The sequence below is a fragment of the Falco cherrug genome, chromosome 15, assembly GCF_023634085.1.
Source record: "Falco cherrug isolate bFalChe1 chromosome 15, bFalChe1.pri, whole genome shotgun sequence".
Lineage (NCBI taxonomy): Eukaryota > Metazoa > Chordata > Aves > Falconiformes > Falconidae > Falco > Falco cherrug.
Window position 1 is genome coordinate 3,366,180 of NC_073711.1, and position 22,073 is coordinate 3,388,252.

At 48.0% G+C, this 22,073-nt stretch overlaps 1 protein-coding gene across 1 annotated transcript in view; it reads right to left on the reverse strand.

Moving 5' to 3' along the window:
- Window positions 1–11,248, reverse strand: part of NEXMIF (neurite extension and migration factor) — a 173,074-nt gene extending 161,826 nt beyond the window's left edge. The window contains exon 1 of the mRNA XM_055727650.1: window positions 11,122–11,248. The gene's annotated coding sequence lies outside the window, so the exon portion shown is untranslated. The remainder of the gene's footprint in view (window positions 1–11,121) is intronic.
- Between the last annotated feature and the right edge of the window lie 10,825 nt (window positions 11,249–22,073).

Sequence of the window (22,073 nt, forward strand, 5' to 3'; positions counted from 1 at the left end):
GTGTCACTGGACACTAGAAAGGGAGAAAATTCCCAGACCCTGGAGGAGCTCTGTCCACCTGCCAGCCAAGGAAGCCTTGCCTTCGTTGGAGTGAGGCAGGCGGGCGAGATGCCCTCTCCCATGCAGGATGGGAACATCAACAGCCAGTGCCAACACAGCTGTAAGGATAAAAGACCTCGAAAGCCTGGCTGTGGGAGCTGAGGCACCAAGTCACGCCCCCCCCACCTTCTTGCTGAAGAAAATGCCAGGCACAAGAAATGCCATAAAATTCACACCTGAGCTTGTGCATAATCCTACACTCACACAGCAGCTCCTGCCTTCTACAACTATAATTTAGGATTTATTTTGCCTAATTCATTATTTCCTGTAGTAGGTAATCCAGCAGGTGGAAAGGGCAAAGGGGAGAACAAAAGCAAAATAAAAATCAAACCTAAATATTTTGCCCTAGGCAGAAACAAGTGAAAAACACTCTCAGGCTTCCTCCTGTTTGTTTTTATAACTGTTCACCTTTTTTTTTTTTTTTTTAAATTAATCATTTGAATTATCTTTAATCCAAGAGTTCAAAAAGACGCTCGACGACAGTAGGTGTCATTTCCCCCTTTCCCCCCCTTATCAATTTATCACAATTACCCCATTAGCCTGCACACACGCACAAACGAGGGCTGGAAAGTCAAGATTCTTGGGTTCATTTCACGACTGCATTTCTAGCAGGTCATTAATTTCTCCGTGAGCTGGTTAGCTCCTCTGTACAGCAGGGAGAGGTGGGTTGTGCATTTTATCCAGTATTTATAAAACAAATACTTTGTGAATCAAGGCACACTGTGCTGATCTGAAACACCAAGCATTTTGTTATTATACATAAATAAATACAAATATAGCATTTACCATTTGCATCGCTACTTATTTGTGTTTCTAGTATTTTAAAACTTCTAATGTTGTTAGAAATGCCAAACGGAGATGACTTAATGTTCTCATGCCTATTCCACCAGGCCTGCATGTAATTTTTTCCTTCTGCTGAAACCCAGTGTATTTCTAACTGTATTTCCTCAGCCAAACCTTCCTCAGAAAGGAACTGTAAAGGTTTTGTTTTCAGCCTCAGTAATATAAACACTTAAACACTCAGTACTACCTATGCTGAGTGATGTATTTCATCTTCATGTCCCTAACTTTAAGCATAATTGCCAATTAACCTGCACACTTTAACTTTGGACAACACGTTAAAATAATAAATATACGTTTGGATTTGGTCTCAGTTCCACAAACACGTTTAAGCATGTGCCTAAACATTAAGCTCACAAGTACTCCACCGAGTTCTGATTTTAGGCTATCTGGTAACACATACAACAAACTCCAGGAGATACAACATTCATTCTTTATCTGAAGAGCTCCACTCCACAGATCAGCCTTTCAGAGATGTGCCAGCTTGGCTCTAACAAGCTCTTCACACTTTTTTAAGACTAATAGGCTCCATGTATTCATCTCCAAAGAGTATAAATTCCCTTCCTCCCTTTCCCTTTTAAATATGTCAGGCAACATTACAAAAAATAACATCTGTGCCACAGTTATGCAATAAGGAGCATGATAACCATTAAACTGCACTTTATAAAGCTTGGGCTGAACTGAAAATAAAAACCAACCACCAAAACCCACAGGAAAAAAAGTTCACCTTTAAACCTTGAGATGCAGGAAGTTTTCAGTACTACCTCTCTTCCTTGCTTATTCTAAACTCTGTTCTGCTGCCCCTCTTCATTGATGTTCCATGGCTATTAATGGGAAGTCTGAATATACATGCTATGAACAGCACAAATGGACTGAATCTGGCTGGAAAGGGCTTAAACCTTCCGTAAGAAGATGCAGAAGTTCCAAGTGTTTTTAGTATGTACGCACATTTCATCAGAGTATACAAGCAGCACTATATATTTTCTTGCAACACTTAGCAAGACTTCTCTTTTCATAAATATAGGTCAACAGAGCTAAACTCTGGGTTTGCCTCAACTCCCACTTTAAATGCATAAAGAATTAGATTTTTAGGAAGCAGAATGAAAGAAATGGTGTATTTCATGCTATTATATACCCAGCCAAGGATCCCAAAGGGTTTGTTTGGGCTTTACAAACAAAACAAAAACCCTTGGCATTTGTCAGACTAAAACCATTTTTCTTTGGTCTTTGCACAACCATCCTTTCCAGATTTGAATAAATAACATCAAACAAATTCTTTTGACTTCCATTACCATGCAACACACATAAGTTGTTCAAGGAGAGACAGAGAAGTGTGTGAAAGCATTTGACAGCAAAGGACTATGAGATGCACCCTGCATAACCACCATCAGGTCTGGAAATGTTCATTCCAACCCCTCCACTACCCTCTTGTTATTTAAGCAGCCTGTGTTGCCCCAGAAAGAAATTATTCAAACAGCCAAAGACCAAGTTCAGGAGCCATGACCACAGGGTATTGCTTTACCCATAGACACATGGGGAAGGGGTACTGAGGGTATTGACAAAATAATGAAAGTACTGATGAAACAGTGAGCTACACATCAAGTTTTCACCTTGACTCTTCATTTACTGACACTTGCAAATATAGGTGTGACTTAACACGGCCTCATCAGCAAACACCCAGGCCTAACCCAACAGCAGAATAAGATACTGTGTATCCTTAACCCCCTTTGGTTTCAACATCAGCCCACAGAACGCAGGGTGAGAACTCATAAGATGATACTGTCAGCTCAGATTTTATATATTTTATGTTCATTACAAGTTGTAACAGGGAGAATAACCCCTATGCTTTCACATGAAGTTTAAGGCACCACACAATCATTAACCATTCCTGATACGACATTTGGACTCCACAAACATACCAATTGCAACGCTGATGAAGAGCAACCACATGGGCAAAAAACTTTGAAGAACAATTTAAGCAGCATTTTCTTCTTTTCCCCATCGTTGACACTGAAATGTCACACTTACTATGTCACTCCAGCATCACCACCTATGCCTTCCTAGGGGCCATTTTCCTCCATTCCTACTCTTGGCTCTTCTGCTGGCATTGAACGCCCCAAGGTGAAGCCTGCACTTGGGTTCTTCCTCACAGTCTCAAGCCGCTCACTTTGCAGAACTTCCCCTCCAGACCAGTGACAGACTACCTGAAGCAGCTGAACAGTTAACCCAAGAAGCTTCTGAATTCACCCTGAAGTGACCTTTAGGAAGTCTTCAATGCCTCCTAGTATTTGCAGTGAGGGAATCCAGCACACGTGCTGGCAGGTTGCACATAGAGGGGTAAAAGCCATAAACAAGGGAGGAAAGAAGGATGTAGTTAACAGGGAAAAAAACTGAGAGAGGGACTGGGATACCAGGGTTTGCTTAACACATGAATCAGAATCGGTAATTCCATACACCAGTAACCATATAATGGCCAACACATCAGTCACAAACTAACTCTACGTTCAGCTCTGCATCATAACCAATATCCATCTCTACTCCAAAACCAGAAATGCTTCAGAAGGGTAAAATAAGCGCTACACCCTGTTGATCATTAAGTGCCAGGTCTTCAAACAACCCTCTACAGAAGGAGGGGGAACTCTGTATACAGACACAAACTATGACCTGAAGGTAAAACCCCAAATCATAACTTTGTGTTGCCTAATACAGCAATCAATTCTGAGACTGAACAATCAAGCTGATCAAAAATTCCACCCTTTCAGATCAGAGACTTCTTGGAAATATCGTGGATTGCTCAGCCTCCCGTTCACATTCAGCAAGGCTGGGATTTACAACAGCTGACATGAAGACAGGCCCAGTTCAAACCCAGAAAGAAGCAGGCAAGTAATTAGCATGAATTAAAGAAAGAAACAGGCACGATAAACAAGACTGTTTCTACTGCAGTACAAACTCTCCATCAGATGATAAGCTAACCAGACAAATAAGACAATTAAGTAAGTGAAGGTTACTGGGTTAGGACAAATTATTTTTTCTGCGGGAGGTTTCAGCTGACGAGTTTCTCCACACTTGCCATGCCTGGCTGGGTTAACGCCACATGGCTCCTCTGCTTCAGATAAACTCGTGGGCACCGTGGGCTAGTAATGGTCCTGAATTACAGTATTACACATTAGCCATCCTGCTTGTGCCACAATCTGCTGTACTTCTGCACAAGCTGGCAATGTCTGCTCCACGTACTTCAAAATTCATATATCACATACACAAAGCATCTAAGACAAGCCACTACATGGACAGGTGATTTTGATATAGTGGATTACCTTAGATACAGACATAAACAAACCATGGGAAATTATTGTGTGTTGCTCCCTACAGAGCCAGCGGTGTCAAGAAGATAGGGGTTTGCTTGTTTGCTTTAATATGAGCTGAAAAATTGTGGTCAGCAGCAGACTTTCCCTTCTGATCTTCCCGAAAATTCTACCCATCTCTCCACATTAAAGGCACAGCTATCAATGAAGTAAACCTGTTCATGTCATGTAAGCAAAACATTTTTAAAAAAATACCGCATCACAACTTCTTGTAGCTAAAATAATCCCACTCCCCAACAGTGTTCTTCACACAAACGAGAACAGCAACCACCCTGAAAAAAGGCAATTTTCATTTTTACCCTCAAGGTTCAGAGAAGGCCAAGAGTACTAATTGCTCTGTTCCCTGAAACGATATGAAATAAGACCAAGCATGCCACCAAAATACTGCCATGGACCTTAAATTCATATTCAGAGTATTAAAACATGACCTCGCAGGCTACAGGGAAAAAGGGGAAAAAGTGCTGCTAGCTGGCCAAACGGACACCTGATTCGCTTTGTACTTGTTAAACTCCCACCCACAACCCTTGTTTCTGTGAAGCAGTTAAGTATTTCTCTGAAGTTATTCAACAACTGTGAAGGTCAAGTATTGTCCTAACTGGCCGGTTGCAAACAAACGCACCTTTCATGTTGGCAAGTGCTTCAGCCTGCCACCAGCCACAGAGTAAAACCCTAATCAGAGGGGAAAAATGTTGGTAAATTGGTAGCAAAGGGTACAACACCTGGTCTACAGAGTACAGTTGATGCTTGCGGAGGATCCAGCTGACCCAGCGAGAGACCTGAAAATTGGGGCCAATGCAATGGATGGGAAAAAAATGTAATTTTTTTTATGTAAAAAACTTAAGAGTTTCAGCTAAAATACTAAAAATTAAAAAAAGAGCTTCAGTGGCACTTCTGAAGAATTAAAAAAAAAGGCTTTGGAAGCTTTAGATTTGAAGCTTCACAAGCTTCTTATGAAAAATGCAAGCTTTGAAAAACTTCTGAAGATTTAATATTCTTACTTTGGGCTCTTCTACTGCCAACGGACTATGGATGCTGTAACTAATAAAAAATAATTAATGCCAATAAACAGGCCCCTCATAAGGCTTCAGATTCTCCATCAAAGACAAGTCATTCATTGGGACATTGTACTGGAAACAAAATCCTTCCACAGAGCTTTTCTCTCCTACATTTGGTTCTTCTGTGCTGTAATTCACAATCAAAACCCTTCAAAATGGGAGGAAAGGAATTTGATTTTTTTTCCTAAGCACGCAGCTCCAAAGGCAACTCTCGAGCATGGCAGATATCTTACCCAGAATGGGATTGCAAAGGAGCCGGCAGTTTGTGCGCTAGCCCTCCGAGCAGCCCGGCTCTCGGGGAGGCAATGGAACAACCAGGCAGTGCTCCACGCTGAGCAGTGCCCTGCAGTCCAAGCCACGTCCTGGCACTCCTGCAAGCCCAGCCACATCCTACAAGGTTCACAGGAGCAAATTTTTCCAATAACCTCCACTCGAATGCCCTCAAAAATGCGACAGCCTCATAGCATCAGGTATCTTCTCACCACATTTGGCAAGCCAGGAGAAGTACAGTGACAATGCTTGGGTTTTAGTGTTTGAGAAGCTCCTCACGCCAGGGGAGAGGGGAAGTAGAAATTGCACCAACTATTTTGATTTATTTCAGAAATACTGACACTCTGCTCTCAAACTGTCTCAGTAACAGCTTCAGACAACAGCAGTGAACATCACAACGCAGTATGGATGACCTTCACGACACCAACTGGCAACCCATGCACGAGGCAGCATTCTGTGCAACAGAAGCTCTACATAAGCAAGGTGAGAAAGCCGATAAATTGGCAATAACCCTAATCAGCATCTCGGCCAAACACACAACCTCTGCTGTTCCTGCCAGCTTCAGTGACACACTGAAGACTGGCATTGTGCTGTGCAAGGTGACATCCTGAAGTGCAGCCTCAAGCTCTCCCAGACTCCTAAGACAGAGATACTCTTAGTCTCATGCCTGAGGATAACGACAGCGATTTGCAGAGACAACGATCACAGTAATGATAACGACAATTCAGAAAGGTGTTTAAAACTGATTTGGTAAATGAATCAAGTGGGGTCCAAGCAGAAGCAATGCCAGCCCTTTCGGTCCAGCGTACTATGGTCCTACCCTCCCAAGGGGCAACAGCAGTACACCTAGACAAGAAGATTGATCAGAAACTTCTAGTGACGCATCCACCCATATTCTGAAGATACGGCACAAACAAAACAAAAGAAGGAAATACAGGATCAGTGAAAGGAAACAATTAGCCAGCAGATTTTTCTATTGTGGGAGACTATCAAGGCAAGAGCTTGGATAAATTAAGCAAATCAGGCATCTTCTAGTAAAAAGCATTTCCAGAGCTTTGTTAAAACCGAACAAGACTACAAATATGAGCTCAGATATGCTCGCTGGGCATGAGTCACCTTCTGAATACTTAAGGGTCAGAAGAAAACTTCGCTCAGGGACAACACCTACCACAGCTGCCTGCTCCCAGATCTCTCTGCAGTGTCCAGCAACACAGCCAGCACGGACCTCTCCTGCGACCGGAGGGCACTGGGTTACATCCCTGTATTATTTGCAGAGCTGACGTAGCAATGCAGACACAGATCCAGCTCATACGTAGCACTGTTTGGAGACTGCATAATGATCCGGCTCAGCCCATGCAAAAGCAATATAAGAACACCTTCTGTACAGAAGAAATTCTCGAGATTTAAAGTTTTAACACAAGCTAACAAATGCCAGGGATGAAAGAAATCCTGGGATGAAAGATCTCCATGACACCTGCTTTGAATAAAAAGACATTGCTACAAAAATATCAGAGACCTGCTGGTCTAGAGCCTTTGCTACATGTCATTTCCCAGACATCAATTTGCAATAGAGGCACACAAAAGCAGTATTACACAGATTACATGCTACTCCCCCGAACTGCAAACAAATCTACCCAGCACTACAACCTTGCTGTCCAAAGCACTACTGAACTAAAGCCACCTTCTCTTGCTGTTCGTAAGATGACTTTGCTAAGGATAAGCCATGCAGCTGGGTTCAACACCGATCTGCAGAACCAACAGCTCCTCCTGCAAACTTCGCCTCAGTTGAGCATTACCAAATACTCCCACTTTTTCCTCATGTCCACAATCAGGGAACCGATGGTACCAATACTGTGGCACTAGCAGTGGGACAGCTTATCCTCAGTTCGTGCACCCTTCAGGCAAAACCCACGCCCAACGCCTGGATGCTTAAACCGAGTTAATCATCTTCAGCAACTGTAATAACTTCAGGGCTTTCCACGCAACAAGGTAACACACGGTAATTATTGCAAACATTTCATTGTAACAGCACCCAGGAGCCCAAAAATCAAAGGGCTGAGATCCCACCAAGCCTCTCGCACCACATAGAGGTTAATAAATCAGGCAGGTCCCCCTGCCAGAATGGCCCGGACCCCCACACAGGTAAACCCACAGGTGCGTATGACTAACTAGATGGACGTAGTGAAGAGCAAGGTACCAACAAAACATGGTTCGCTCGGTTTTATGCCACATGGCTCATTTACTCACTGCTGGCAGCTTCCACAAAATCAGGCTCGTCAAGCACCTGACTGTATACTTAGGTAATGATTATAAAGCTAACTCAAGCGAGGCTAAAAGTACACAAAGATCTAGCATAAAAATAAAAAAGTGCAATCCTCTCCCAGGTGAAAATACAGGACTTTGAACATAACAGGTGGATTATATAGAAATTATTTTGCTCCCAATTCTCAAAATATTTTTTTTTAAATCCCCTCACAGACCAAAAATTGTCATTACTGAGAAGTAATAGCAATTTTGCTGTGTTTAACGTTCAGACTACCCACCCCTCTCAGGGCCAAACACAAACAACTACAGCAGCATCTGCACAGCCCCCACACAAGGGCTAGGGCAAGGTCTGGAGCACCCACGGCTCTCCTCCCTGGATTCTGCCCAAGGAGAAGATTATTTCCTAATGTTGCTTTTTGTTTGCGACAGGGCATAAACTTTAAGGGGAGGGTTTGCTGTTGTGCTTGGGAAATCAGCACAGTTGGCTTCTTATTGCTGTGGCTACGAAGGAAAAGCCTTACTGTCTCGAGAAGTGCTGCTGCGCCTTGTATGATGGTTGCGTCCTACACCTGGGATGCCAACCAAGTCAGATGCCTTTGTCTGGGAACACTTGCTCCCCAAGCCTCACCTGTGCCCTTATTGGTCCTGCAAGCACATTTAAGTCTTTTCATACATTTCTTTCCAGAGGCAGGAAAAAGATACGCGTGTGATCGATCACAAAAACATCCACGAGGCGTAACCACTTCAAAAGAGGACACCATCAAAGTGCTACCCCACGCAGACACACTGCCTTGTACCAGCTACAGAAGTTAAAACCCACTGGCCACAATCTTTTCCCTTTTTTTTTTTTTCCCTCTTTTCTTCCCCCCCCCCCTTTTTATCGAAAAGGGGCTCCTCATCGTTCAGAACTCAATGTTTAAGTGGGCTGCCAGAGCCTCGCCTCCAAAAAGCGACAGCAAACACAGAAAAGGAAAAACAAAATCACAAAAATCCCCCCTCCCCACCCCCCAAAGCAAAGCGCCGGGTGAGGTGCAGAGAGGGAAAGGAGGACAAGGCACACAGGGAAGCCGGCCGGTTGCTCCCCTTTTCTGCCTTTCTTTTATTTCTGCTGAGTGTAGTAACACTTGAACTGGCTCTCTTTATTTGCAGCCGGATACGCGCTTTCAAAGATACTGTACTACTGTGTAGGCCAAGCAGGGACTCTCTTTCTTCCCTTGGTTAGGGCTTTTGGGAAAATAATTATTCACCAGAACTGCCATCGTGAACAGAGAAAGCTAAATCAATGTAGCTTTGTATGGGCCATTGCCGCTGCAAAGCAAATACTCCATCAAGACATGGATCAGCGAGAATTTTATCACTAGGAATCCTTATGCACATCTTTGTGTATTTTTAATATCCGTCTTATTATCTGGTGTGCCCCCTCTCTCCCCATGCTCCTGCACCCCACCCTCCCCATGGATTTGTCTTGTGTCACTGGCAGCTACGGGGCTTGGCTGCAACACTCACATGCTCAGTAGAAACATCTTAAATACACAGCCAGGTTTATTCTCTTAAAAAAAAAAAAAAAAGCATTGGTGCATAGCAGATTTATTCACTGAACAGGTTGATTTATTTAACAGACTTGACATACATCAAAACCTACTATGGGCTTACATAATTGTTATCCATTTAGCAGGTCTGGTTCTTTTGTCAAGTATTTGTTTTTAAGAAGTGATTCACTAACGACTGCTGCCTTATGCACAGTTCACATACCTTAACAAACCCAGCCTTGCACGGGGTATTAGCTGAAGTGAGTTTAAATTGCGTCCTACCTGCTTGAGCCCTGCTGTTATTTTTTTTTTAGTTTCTGTATCCTTGCCATACCTAAAGTAATAAAATAAATAATAATAATAATAAAAAAGAAAAAACAACAAGCAGGAGCGTGTGTGCAGGCACAGGCACAATTCACTTTCCAGCAGACCCTTTGGTGTGGGCACTGTGGTTACTGCATTACCAGGCTGCTCAGCGCTAACAGCAGGTACCTCCAGCACGAGAAGGCACCGCCGAGTACCAGGATGTTGGTGGTTGCGCGGGGGTTTGGGGCGAACCCGGCCGAAGGGCCGAGCAAACGCGGAGGAAAAACCTCCGGGAAGGTTTAAGAGCCACGGAGCCGTTTTGTTTTCACGCAAGAGGCTCGTTCAGGCCCTGGCTCGCACAGGCGCGCCGCTGCTCTCCGGCCGCACGCATCCACCCATGACACCCACCCATGGATTCCCCAAATACGCACCCATCCTGCGCCCGTTCCGAGCGGGAGGCGGAACGCGGGGGAGCATCACCGAGAGAAAGCACGTCACCTTCCCTTCCACCGCCAGTCCCATCAGCTTGTTTGGGTTAATCCATCACCAGCCGCACGGCTCGCCAGCAGCACGGTTCATCTCGGAGGCGAGGATTTCATTATCTTCCCCCCCCCCCCCCCCCGGCTGAGCATCCTCCGCGCACACACACACACACAGGTCACATCCTACACTTAGTAAGCAAAACACATTGCCGCCGCTGCACGGCCGCGCGAGCGGTGCGGGAATTAAAGAGCCCGGAATAAAACCCGCACGAGCCCGATTCGCCGCCGCTCGCCAGACAGATGGTTAATTATATTCACAGCCGCATTTTTCGCTGGGATAGAGTTTCAGACAATGAGCCAGTTTTATTTGATTAGCCAGTTTTCTAGTTTAATACGCGGAATGACAGTTACTTCCAGGGTAGGGGATTTTTTTTAATATTTTTTTTTAAAAATCCCATCCCCCCCCTCTTTTTTTTTTTTTTTTGTTCTGGCCGAGGCTGAAGTGCCTGCACCCCCCGCTCCCCTCGCTGTAAATAAACCCCGCCGTGAGGGGGGGGGGGGGGGGGAGCCCCGCTGGGGGCCGGGGGGGCCGCGCTGCCCCCAGGGCCCGGTGGGGCGGCGCCCCCACCCAGCGCGGCACCTGCCCGGGGGGACACGGAGCGGGAGCCGGGGGGGTGAGGCGGCAACTTGCCGGGCCGAGGCCGCCGCCCCCCCCCCTCACACCACACACACCGGCCGCTCCGCTCCTTCCGCCGCCGCGCAACTTCCCCGCAGGCCGCCGCGCCGCCGCGCAGGCCGGCATCGCCAGCACCCCCCGCCCCGGCCTCCTCAGCCTCCTCATCGCCTCACGCCGCGCCCCCCCGCCGCGGTGTGTGCGGGGGCGGGGGGGAAGCGCCGCCGCGGCGGGACTCACCTCAGCGCCGGGCCCGCGAGGGAAGGGAGGCGGCCGCGCGGGGCCGGCGGGTCCCCCCGCCCGCCCGGCGGAGTCGGCGGCTGCGGCGCCTCAGCGCTGCTCCATGCGCCCGGGGCCCCGGCGCGCGCAGGTGGACGCGCCCGCCCGCCCGCCCGCCCGCCCCGCGCGCGCCGGCCCCCGCCCCTCCCCCCGCGCGCGCCGGCCCCCGCCCCTCCCCCGCCGCCGCAGGGCCCCCGGCGGAGCCAGCGCTCCCGGCCCGCAGCCGCGGCGCCTCACGGCCGGGCCCCCCGCGGCGCGCACCGGCCCCGCGCTCCCTGCGGAGGGACTGGGGGGGGGGGGCGGCTCCCGCCTCGCCGCCGCCGCCGCCGCCGCCGCCGCGGCCGCTCCCTCCCCGCCGCCGCCGCCCCCACCCCGGCCGGCCGTGCCCACTGAGGAGGTGCCGGGCCGCTGCCATTGTTCCCTCAGCCGCGGGACCGGCGCCCGCCCGCGCGCGTGTGTGCGTGTGTGTCCGTGTGTCCCGCCGCGGGAGCGCGCCGCGCCGCCACCGGGCATAAAGGGCGCGCGGCCGCGGGCCCGGACCCCGCGGGGCGGAGCGGGGCGGGGTGGCCTCACCTGCCGCCGGCCCGGGGCAGCTCCCGGCCCCGCACCCCGGCCCGGAGGAGGGGCAGCCGCGGGGCAGCTCTCCCGGGCGGGGGCGGGGGAAGATGGGCGCCGGCAGGAGGGCGAGGCGGCCGGGCTGCGATGGGGCGGCGGGGCTGCCGGCCCCCACCCCGCGCACCGCGCTGGAACCGCCTCCCGGGCCGCACGGCTTAACCCCGCCGAGCGCGGCCGGTGCCAGGAGCGAACGGGGGCTGGGGCGGGGGCAGGGGCCGCGGCCCCCCGCGGGCTCCACGGCGCGTTACTAGCGCTGCGCCTTACCGTCAGGTGTCTGTGAGGGGCCGCGGCCGCCTCGCCCGCCTCGCCTCACGGTGCCCAGGGCCCGCCGCGGTGCCGGGCACCGGGGAGAGACAGGGACGCACCCGGCGCTGCCTCCTGCCGAGCAGGGGGCGAGGGAGCGGGCGAGGCGGGGGACGGGCTGCAGCCGGGCACCCCCCCGCTGCGCGCAGGACCCCGGGCAGGGCGGCCCCGCCGCACCGTGGCACCCGCACCCGCGGGCCAGCGGGAAGTGTCAGCGGGGCAGCTCCTGAGTCCGCGGAATTGTGCAGCAAACAGAAGGCACGCCAGGCACCCGCAGTGTAACCGCACCGAAGGAAAGCAAGATGAGGAATAGCCTTTCGGTTTAATTAAATTCACGGTGATAAATCTAAGAGAGGGTCCTACTCTTACGTTACCACTTGAGCTTACACAAAATCCTATCAGTTCCTCATCCTAGCCAACACAACACAGTCTAAAAAGTTCGTTAGGTAATAGTGTAACTAAAATTCTAAAGTATCGAGCGCTTTAGCCCTTGTTCTCCCAGCACCGGAGAGCCCCATGTGTATATGCAGTAATAAAACGGGAATTGCGTCCGGCAACTCATGTAACGCGCTCTGCATTCGGAATGCGTTCTACATCAACTTCCAGTATTGCAAAATAAGCAACTAATCTCATTTGTTCTTTGTTAACGGTGGTAGCCGAGATATGCCACACATCACGTGCGAATAAATAATTCATTCTCACTGCAGCAGCAGGGCACATCGTTGAAGTGTTCTGCCCCGCTGCAGAAGCAGAGGCAAGCAGTTAAGGGACTCAACTAAGGCCACGGAGCGAGTCGCTGCCACAATGGTACCACCTCCCGGTCCTATCCTGCTATGGTTGTCCTCTCCACCATCGCCACTTGCCGTGGAAATCACACCATTTAGTTCCCAGACCTCTGCGCATTTGTGATCTTCACCACAACGTTGTGTTGTGGTTTGTGCACACACACCGTTTTCTTGACAGAAAGATTCAAGTATTATGAGTAATTAATTGGGGGTCAAGTGAGGTGCACCAGGCAGCGCTCAGTAAAATAAACACATTTGGATGGTGTTCGTTAACCGCTTTCAAAATTTCATGAACTCAGGGGAGGTTTTGCCCTCCATCCCTCTGCCCGCAGCACGCTCCCATACAGGCTCTTCCTTTCAAAACCACCACCAAAGGCACACCACCAAATCTGGAGGCTCCTCTGCAAAGGGACCTCGCCACACCCCGCGGCGAGTGGGAATTACACGACTAGAAGCACCGGGGCACTGACACCAAGTTTGTCAGACCTACCCAACTCGTCCTGATGCCTTTGGGAAGGAGACGGCAGCGGTGCTGTGTGCAGGGAGACTGGCAGCTACAGCAATCAGCGGAATATAATCACACAGATCAGATTAGACGTAAGCATGGGGAGAGCTGTCGTGGAGAGGAAAAGATACATTCAATTAAATAAGCCTTGCACCTGGATCCAGTTTAGAAGACGACAACCCAAGTATTTATTTAAATGCTATCTTTTAGAGAGAACACAAACATAAGGCTCAAAGATTATCCTTGTAGCTATGATACGATATAGCACCTTTAGTTTCACTTACCCACACGCTACTCATTTAAGGTACTTCAGTTACAAAACTACCACAATACTAATCGATCAGCAGCATAAAATTCTGTGCAGCATGTTGGGCAATCTTAAAAATTAATAGTCTGTGCACTGTGATCTTTTTATGTAGTGCCACAAACAGATGCAAAAAGTGCATTGACATGATGGAAGCGCAGCTACCCACCTTGGCTGGGTATTAATTTTCCAGACTGTCAAAGAAAAGAGACTCACAGGTGCGAGAACAAGGTGCTAAGAAAACTCCTTTTGGCAGGAGGAGATCAACACAACCGCGAGCGAGGAGCGATTGTGATGCCAGCCAGCACCTCGCTCTGCCCTGCCGCGCACCCTCGCTGCCCTCCTGACCTCCCCAATACAGTGCAGCTGCAACGTGCATCGTAATCATTCACTACAACCTGTAAGACGGAGCAGATCAGACATTTACATCTGTCCCATCCTCCCAGCTGTCTTCACACAAAATCCGTGCGCCTCGACACATCCGTACGCCGGGAGCCTATGCCTGCTTGTCTGCCTCGGAAGCAGGAAACAGGGTCTGAAATAGCAGAACCCGGATTATGGCAATAGGCCACGGTGGTTTCCAGTTCTCCAAGCACCTATTTCCTGATCCTTCCTTCTTTTCCTGACACATGGGAGCCTTGCTGAGGCATACACAGTAAGGGCTAAACCCCTCACCTGGTGCAGCCCGACGCAGGCAGCCCCTCTGCTGAGCAGTACCAGAGACAAAGGCCGAGGTTTGTGGGGGGATTCCAGTTTGCCCATGGCACGAGCACGACGTGAATGTGGTTTTCAAAGATCTCCGACCCGAGACTCTTGAGTAAGCCTGGAAAACAGTCGTTCAAGCAGAAAGCTGCCCAGATGTTACGAACCTTAAAAACCCAAAGCAAAAGGCACCAGGACAACAGGAGACATCACCCTCCTTATCCCACACTACCGCAAAGGGCCGGAGAGGATTTCTTGCCCCGGTCCGCCCGCCTTTCAGGATCAACGTCTGAAGCAGACCGGGGTAACGGTCAGAGCAGGAGGCACTCGATGTGGCGGGGGGCTCTGGTTCAGGTGGGCGAGGGACTCACCCTGCCTCCTCCCTCCCTCCTCCCCAGGCCCTGAAGTGCGATTCAGAACCGTGTGCTGCGGGAAATAATGCTGAGCCTGCAAACAGTGATTCATTCTTACTGAGGCTGAGGCAATTCCTGAAGGAGAACCAACGCTGGAATCGCTAACGGTCACATACGGAATTTCTCCTTTCCTGTCTGTCGTGCCTGGCAAGCCTTAAAGCCTGGTCAAAACCACATGGAAACCCGGAGCTGTTGTTCGTTAGGAACCCCAGTGGCTGCAGAAAGGCTCCCTCAACACTCCTGTCCTGCATCCCCCCCCCACCGCGCGCTCTCCAAGGGGAGCGGAGGAACAGTGCGGCCATTTGGTCTGTACCTTCCCTTTGCCCTGCCGGTGATGGTTCTGGAACATGCAGCACAAACTCAAGGCTGCTGGTGACCTCTCTGGGCGAGACACATTCCCAGTGTGCCTGACAGGGCGACAGAAGGAAGGAAGGAAGGCGAGGAGGGTCCCAGGTTAGTTTCCCAGGCATCTCCATTCCCTGATCTGCTCCTTGCTCCACGGTTAGGCCCCTCCACCCAAAACAACCCAACCCTCCCTTGCAACCCCTTCACATGGCTAAATCCGAGTCAGAACATTCTGGCAGGTTCACAGCCTGTGAGGCTCCCATGGCCCACTACATTACAGCTGTGCTGCTGTCAGGCTCTGATCCCCCAGATCAGTCCCGATCTATTTCTCCATTTCCCCCCACCTTCCTCCCAACATTTCAACTTCAAATTGAAAATCTTTGTTTAAATTGTGCATTTGTCTCACCATGTTTCCCTGGCCAAACACCTCATTATTGGTGGCTTCTGAACAGGAGGAAATAAAAGCACACATTTGTGCCTCGGCCAAGAGGAATGCTCTGCGGACAGAAGGCTCTGTGTTCTCTCATTTCCCTGGCAGGACTAACAGCCTTGGCCACTTCAGGGGAGGCTACTGGATTAACAGGGGGGAGGAGCAAAAAAAAAAAAAAAGAAGAAGAAGAAGAAAAAAAAAGAAACACCAAGCAACAACAAAAAAGGCCCATGAACAGTCTGGTGTATTTGCAGTGTGCCAGAGTACAGGTTAGAACAAAACCTGGAGAAGGCAAAAGGATCAGGGAACGTCAAAGTAGAAAGCTGAGGGGAAGGAAAGAGGGATGGAGATCATGAAGGCAGCTTCGGAGGCCACGCACCCAGTGCAGCAGCACAGCTGCTCCCCGGCTGAACCCCCCACCGCCTCCGCATCAGGGTCCCGGAGCCCCGGCTGCACTCCCGTGTCCTTGAGCCCCAGGTGGGGACACAGTCGGATGGATGAATGTGAGATTGGATGGGGAGGTGGGGTTGCCTCCCTGGGTGGAAGGCTCCTGCACTTCTGCACAGAATTTCAGCACAGGTGCAGTGAGCCCCACGCTGCCTGCGCACACCTAATGCACTGCTCAGGCATTGACCCTTGGTCCAGCACGCGCCTGGGAAGACTCAGACCCCCTGCGGATTCATTACAGATTTGATCCACCCACGTGCAGTAAATCCAGTGACCACCCAGATGAGGTCAGTCACCTCTGCTGCGGGCACTGACTGGGGAACTGCAGAGATGCAGTCGGTGGCTCTGGACAGCCCACGGTCCAAACCCAGCTGCTGCTCTGCCCAAGCTGGCCGGCACCTAAACCCCTGGGTGGAGACAGCAGAGCCAAAGGAGCTGTGAGGACTCCGCGGTAACAGGTGGACATGCAAAGCTGGTTTAGCATTGCCATCCTTCACGTTATGCTGCTGTCTGTTTGGGGTGGTCAGCAGGAAAACAGAAGAAAGCCCAGTCCTGTTTACTGGTGATGGAGCTGTTACTTACAGGGTGTTAATAAATTACTGCATTTCCTCAGGAAACATGAAGCTCCTTGTGCCTGCAGGCACCTTCTGCTCTATGCTCTTGCTTCAAGTGTAGCGGACGCTCCAGTAGCGAGCAGGGGTTACAGGGAGCAGCGCTGATGAACAGGGTTGGTTTTAATGCAGGCAGGGCAGCGGCGTAACATGGCCATGTGGGTCTTGCCATCCCAGTTGCTGCTTGGCCACTCTTCAGAAATGAATCCAACCCTCGAGAAATACGCAAAGGTAAATTCATCTTGCCAGCAGAAGTGTTCTTTGAAATGAGTGTTGACGGAAAGGCTCGCTTCCTTTGAACCTAAACGTCCTTAGACTATTTTCCTGAAGCACTGGACGCTGCTAAGTTCAGGAGTCAGCTTGAGATTCACCTCTGCATCAGCCTGCAGAATCACTGCGGTTCAGCCCTCACCTCCTTTAAGCCCCATCTAATTATGCAACTTAACTACTTTGAGAACAACAGTTTTGCTGAATATGCAACAGTCTCGTCATCGATTTTGATGTGGGGAGACAGAAGGAAAAAGCTGTTTTAAAGTTCAAGCGTTTCTACAGGGCTTGACTGATGGAAAAGACAGAGCCCTCTCCGGTCTATCTGAAGTCAAATGCCATTTTCTCATGTGTCTTGGATGGGCCCGCGTCTACTGGAGCAGAAAGGTATAAATCTTGGCTCTTTTCCTACCCATTTTTCTTCAGGACTGTAGCTGATCGTTAACTACAAGGAACGCAGCTTCATTAACGTGCATTAGCCAATGACTTTCCTATTACCACTGCTGTCTCCAATCAAAGAATCATTTATGGAAAACAAGGGCAGAGGGAACAACATGCTTTGGCAGCTTTAAGATTATAGGCCCAAAGCTTTATACCCTCTGTCTTACATTTTTACGTTAAAGTATCATGAAATATTACCATGTTTTTCATTATTATTTGTGGCACTAAATACTGTGGAACACAGTGCCAGATGGCTGATATTCAGAATAAAAATAATGCAAGGCCAGTCTTAGGAAGACTCAATGAGAATGTAATAGCATGCATTCATCCTACTTTCCTAATGCACAGAGTTAAAATATTAGCAGACTTAAAATCTGGTTTTCCAATTTGTAAGAATAGCATATTATAGAATTATATGCATGCATATATACATATATTTAAATATGTATGTATAAAAATTTTAATTTCTTTCCATTTTATTTGCATGTTTCAAGGGTCTTAACATAATACATGGGCACATCTTCTTTCACTCTTTAAAAGGTTATTTTGACCAGTAAAGAAAACCAAATGGTTTTGAAATGCATTAGGAACATAAGCAAAAATCTTTTTCCAGAGATTGTTATTGGTACAAAATACTGTTTTTTCTTTTCCTTTTTTTTTTTTTTTTTTAAATATATAAACAGCTTGAGTCCTAAACTTAACCAGATGGAAACGTGCCTACAAAGAGTTGGATCTAATTCAGAAGAGACTGACAGCCAACAGATGAGCCAATTTAGACCATCCTATGCCAAAAATGGTCAATCATGTTATCTTACGTGTGACTCTACTCTGGCAGATGCCAACTCTATCCAAACAACTTCAAGCATCTTTTTGGAAGACAGGACTATTTTACACACATTTTAGAAAAAAATCATAATAACACATGATTTTTCTGGAAACATTCCACTTAATTTCAGCTTTTTCATAAGAGATTTTTATTAATTTATTTTAAGGATAAATTTTTTTTTTATAGCCTCCTAATGGAATAAACACTTTCCAATTCAACGAAGACCGATTAAAAAAAATACTAAATTGCAATTCTGTGACAGTGCCCCATTTATTTAAATATTAATAAAAGAAAAGCTTTACACCTGTGCAAACCAATTTAGCTGCTTTCTTAAGGCAAAATATTTACTATCAAACCCACAAAGAAACATGACTCTAAGTACAGATAAAATATACTTCTTGCATCGTCATCATCTTCCCCAAAATTCAGACTAAAGTTAAAATTAAAGGACTTTTTTTATGGTGAGTGACTACAACCGAGGTGCTTCTTTATTTTTTTTTTTTTTTTAATTTGTAATTCATAATCTCTCTGCGATTTATTTATTTATTTTTACCTTCCAGAAGATGCATTGACAGATACGCTTTTCCTCTTGTCTCCAACTGCAAGAAGACAGGGCCACCTCCTCAGTCTCCACCGTAACCTACAAACTCCCCCTCCAGGGAGTGCAGTGCTGTGTGCTCACTTTTTCTCCTTCTTGCCCTCAGTTTGATTAAGAATAGTCAAAAAGGGGAAAAACCCACTTGTTCAGAGTCCATCCTAAGAGCAGAGGACCACTCCATTCATTCTCTAAGGCATCGCATCACCTGTATTTAAGCCCTGTATCTGCTCGTCAGCTCAGTCTCTGTTTAAACTCAATCTGAATTTCAGCTTCACACTAAAGCCCTGGGAGGTCTGCAGGTGATGAGACTTCTCTGTCTGTCAGATTGAAAGCTGCAGAAACCGGTGCAAACACTTAGCAGATCATCGTCTTTCAGAGGACACCTTGAAAGGCCACATTTAAAAAGATGAACGTCTTCAAATCTATTGTTTCCAGAAAGAATAATGCAAGTTTTTCTTCCAGAGAAGAGGGCTGCAGTTCTGCTAGATAGCCTGTAGTTTGGGTGTCATCTTGACAATTGCACACAAAGTTGCAATTTCATTTTCCATTTGTGTAGTAGGTAATTGCAGTGCCCATGTGAAGTATCCTTCCTTCATACGGCGTAAGGGAGCCAGGCAATTATCCATAGGTCTTACAGTAAGGTCTCCCATTCCCAACCTTTTTATAGTGCCTTTTGTGACGACAGTCCAAGATTTTGAGATCCACAGACATTAATCTAGACGGATGCCTAGGCATCTGGAAGGTCTGAGAGAGCTTCCTTTATAGGACAAATATGTATTCTCAGTTGTGTGATCATTTTCTTATGTTGTTCCCGCTTCTCTTCAGAAAGACAGTGTCAATGTGCATGACCGATGGGCCTTGACCACAGGTGTCAACTTTGCACTTGAGGCAACGCGCACAGAAAGGTTCAGAGACTCACGTACGCACCTCCCAGGCATGCAACACTCACTTTTCCGTGGACAAAACCACCAGGGTTTAGGTAACCCTCTGCTCACATCAAACTTTTCCCTAACTAGCCCTAGCTGCTGTGTAGATTGTATCGTTCTTACACCTCGGCGGCACACTGGGCTCCACTCCAGAACCCTTCGGAGGTGCTTCAGCTCACCCGTACAGAGCCGTAGTACTTCTGACGCTTTCAGAACAGATGGCCACATCCACACCGACCCAGTCTGCACCAGGGAGCAGCTTCACAGTCACCCACCGGTAGGGTCAGAGATGCTCTGCCCCAACCTGCCCCAAGGCTGGGGAAGAGGCACGGAGCCCTTGGGAAGAACGACAAACTACCAGAGCAGCTCTTGGAAAGAATGGGAAGTTAAATTTTATCACCTAGGTGGGTCTTTTTAAAAATAATTAGTTCATTTTCTTTGTCTATGGATTTACTCAATGGGTAAAGAAACCTACGTCAGCTTCACCAGGGCGATCACAGCTTTCCTTCAGTTCTAGGTAAACATCTGGTTGAACAGCAAGAGGTGCTCAGCACCAAGGGCTTCACCTCACACATCCTTACCGTACCCACAGCTTTGCCCACCTCTGTTGTACCACCTGTGATTCAAAAACTGTGTGGCCAACAGCCGGGTGACTGGCAAGGACCTTTTTTGCTATGGCCATGTTCTTTTCTCACCCATTTTAAAGCAGCGAACTGGCTGAGATGTTGGCCACATTGCCACGACCCGGTAAACTGCCGCTGTCTTCAGTTTCTGGGCCGTCACTCCAACAGGCCTTACAGCAGGTTCAGTAAGGAGAACTTTAGGGCAAGTTGTGTATTAAAACAGGTAGATGTTGCCTGCACAATATATCCTAGGGGAAACTTTGCTCCACTGTGAGTAACCATATACTTCAGTCACAGGGCCTAACAAACTAATCTAGCGAGGAATCTCTTCTTGTAGAAAGACACAGCTCTTCTACTCGACTGATCACACCTCCACACCTTGCACGTTCAAGGTCTCCTACACTTAGATGACATACGCACACCTGTGAGGTTACACCTCTTCTAACCCTGCCCATTTCATTTTACATTGTCACCGAGTTGCTTTGAACCATGAAGCCATTAGTCCACGCTCGCCTCCCATGCAGGCAGGTCTGGTCACGGCAAAGCACTCAGCAGCAAGGCCTTCCTCGGGCTCCTCTCGCCTCCTCCTGCTCCCTGCACAGCTCATAGGCTAACTGTTTTCACTTCATTACCTCCTGCAGTCAGAGAGAAACAATCTGTTGAGTAACTTCTTTGTAATCCGGCTCAAGTGTGTCGTGGCCATTTACATAGACATTCACCCAAAGGACAGCACGGGTCCTCGAGGAAGGCTTTGGGCTCCCACTTTGGAATGCAGCCACCCCATTTCCACAAAATACCACTTGCATCTCACCACAGTCAATAGGAATAAATCCGGGTGTGTTTAACAGATGTTACAGTTTCCAGATTGTCACAGCTTTCCACCGTTTTTGAGCTGATTGTTACTACAAGATTCCTGCAAGTCACCAGCGAGCAACGCAGCCTCTTGCTCTGCTCATCACGTTCTGACTGATGACGTGAGCTGTCAGACTGTAAAGTCAAAGTTGTCAAATAGCTATAATTTGCAGATTTAGTAAAAGAGCTTAACATTTCTTTGAGCAAAGTACTTAAGAGATGTACTCCGTGGAATTTATGGCCTGTGAAAGTCTGTACGGTTTGCTAGTTAGAACAGGATCTCCACAGGACAGCTCAGATGTCAGTAAAGCAGCTTTGGTCTAAATTCAAGACTGCCATCAGACATGAGCTTATATTTCCACCGAATGAATTTCCACAGAGACTTTAATACCCAAGTATAAAAAACATAGCCATTTTGCAGCATTTGTCACTTGAACATTTATTTGCTAGAACCTGACTACGTTCCAGTAGATTAAAAAATAGCTAGAAAGTTTTGGGTCTGAAATTAAAACAAAACAAACCTCACAAAAATAATCAACAGAAAACGCTTTCTGTAGCCTCCGGAGCTGTTCGTACTCTGAAAAGTAGTTTTCTCTATTTCCCTTTTGTTTTCCAACCCGTGGTGGCAGAGGGGCTGGAACTAGATGATCTTTCAAGGTCCCTTCCAAGCCAAACCAGCCTATGATTCCATGACTCACGGCGTTATTTGCATTTGGCTTGCTGTCAATTACTCCTATGCTATTTATACTAGGTAATCTTTTCGATATTGCAGTCCACCTTCAGCTGTTTTCTGTTCCTCCTTTTATTAACTGTGGTCTCTGTGTTTATATTTAGTATGTATATATGTACTCAGGGCTTGATAGTGTGGCATGATGGCTTTATCTGTATGAATTAGGAGCTGAGCGTGTTACTCTCTTGTG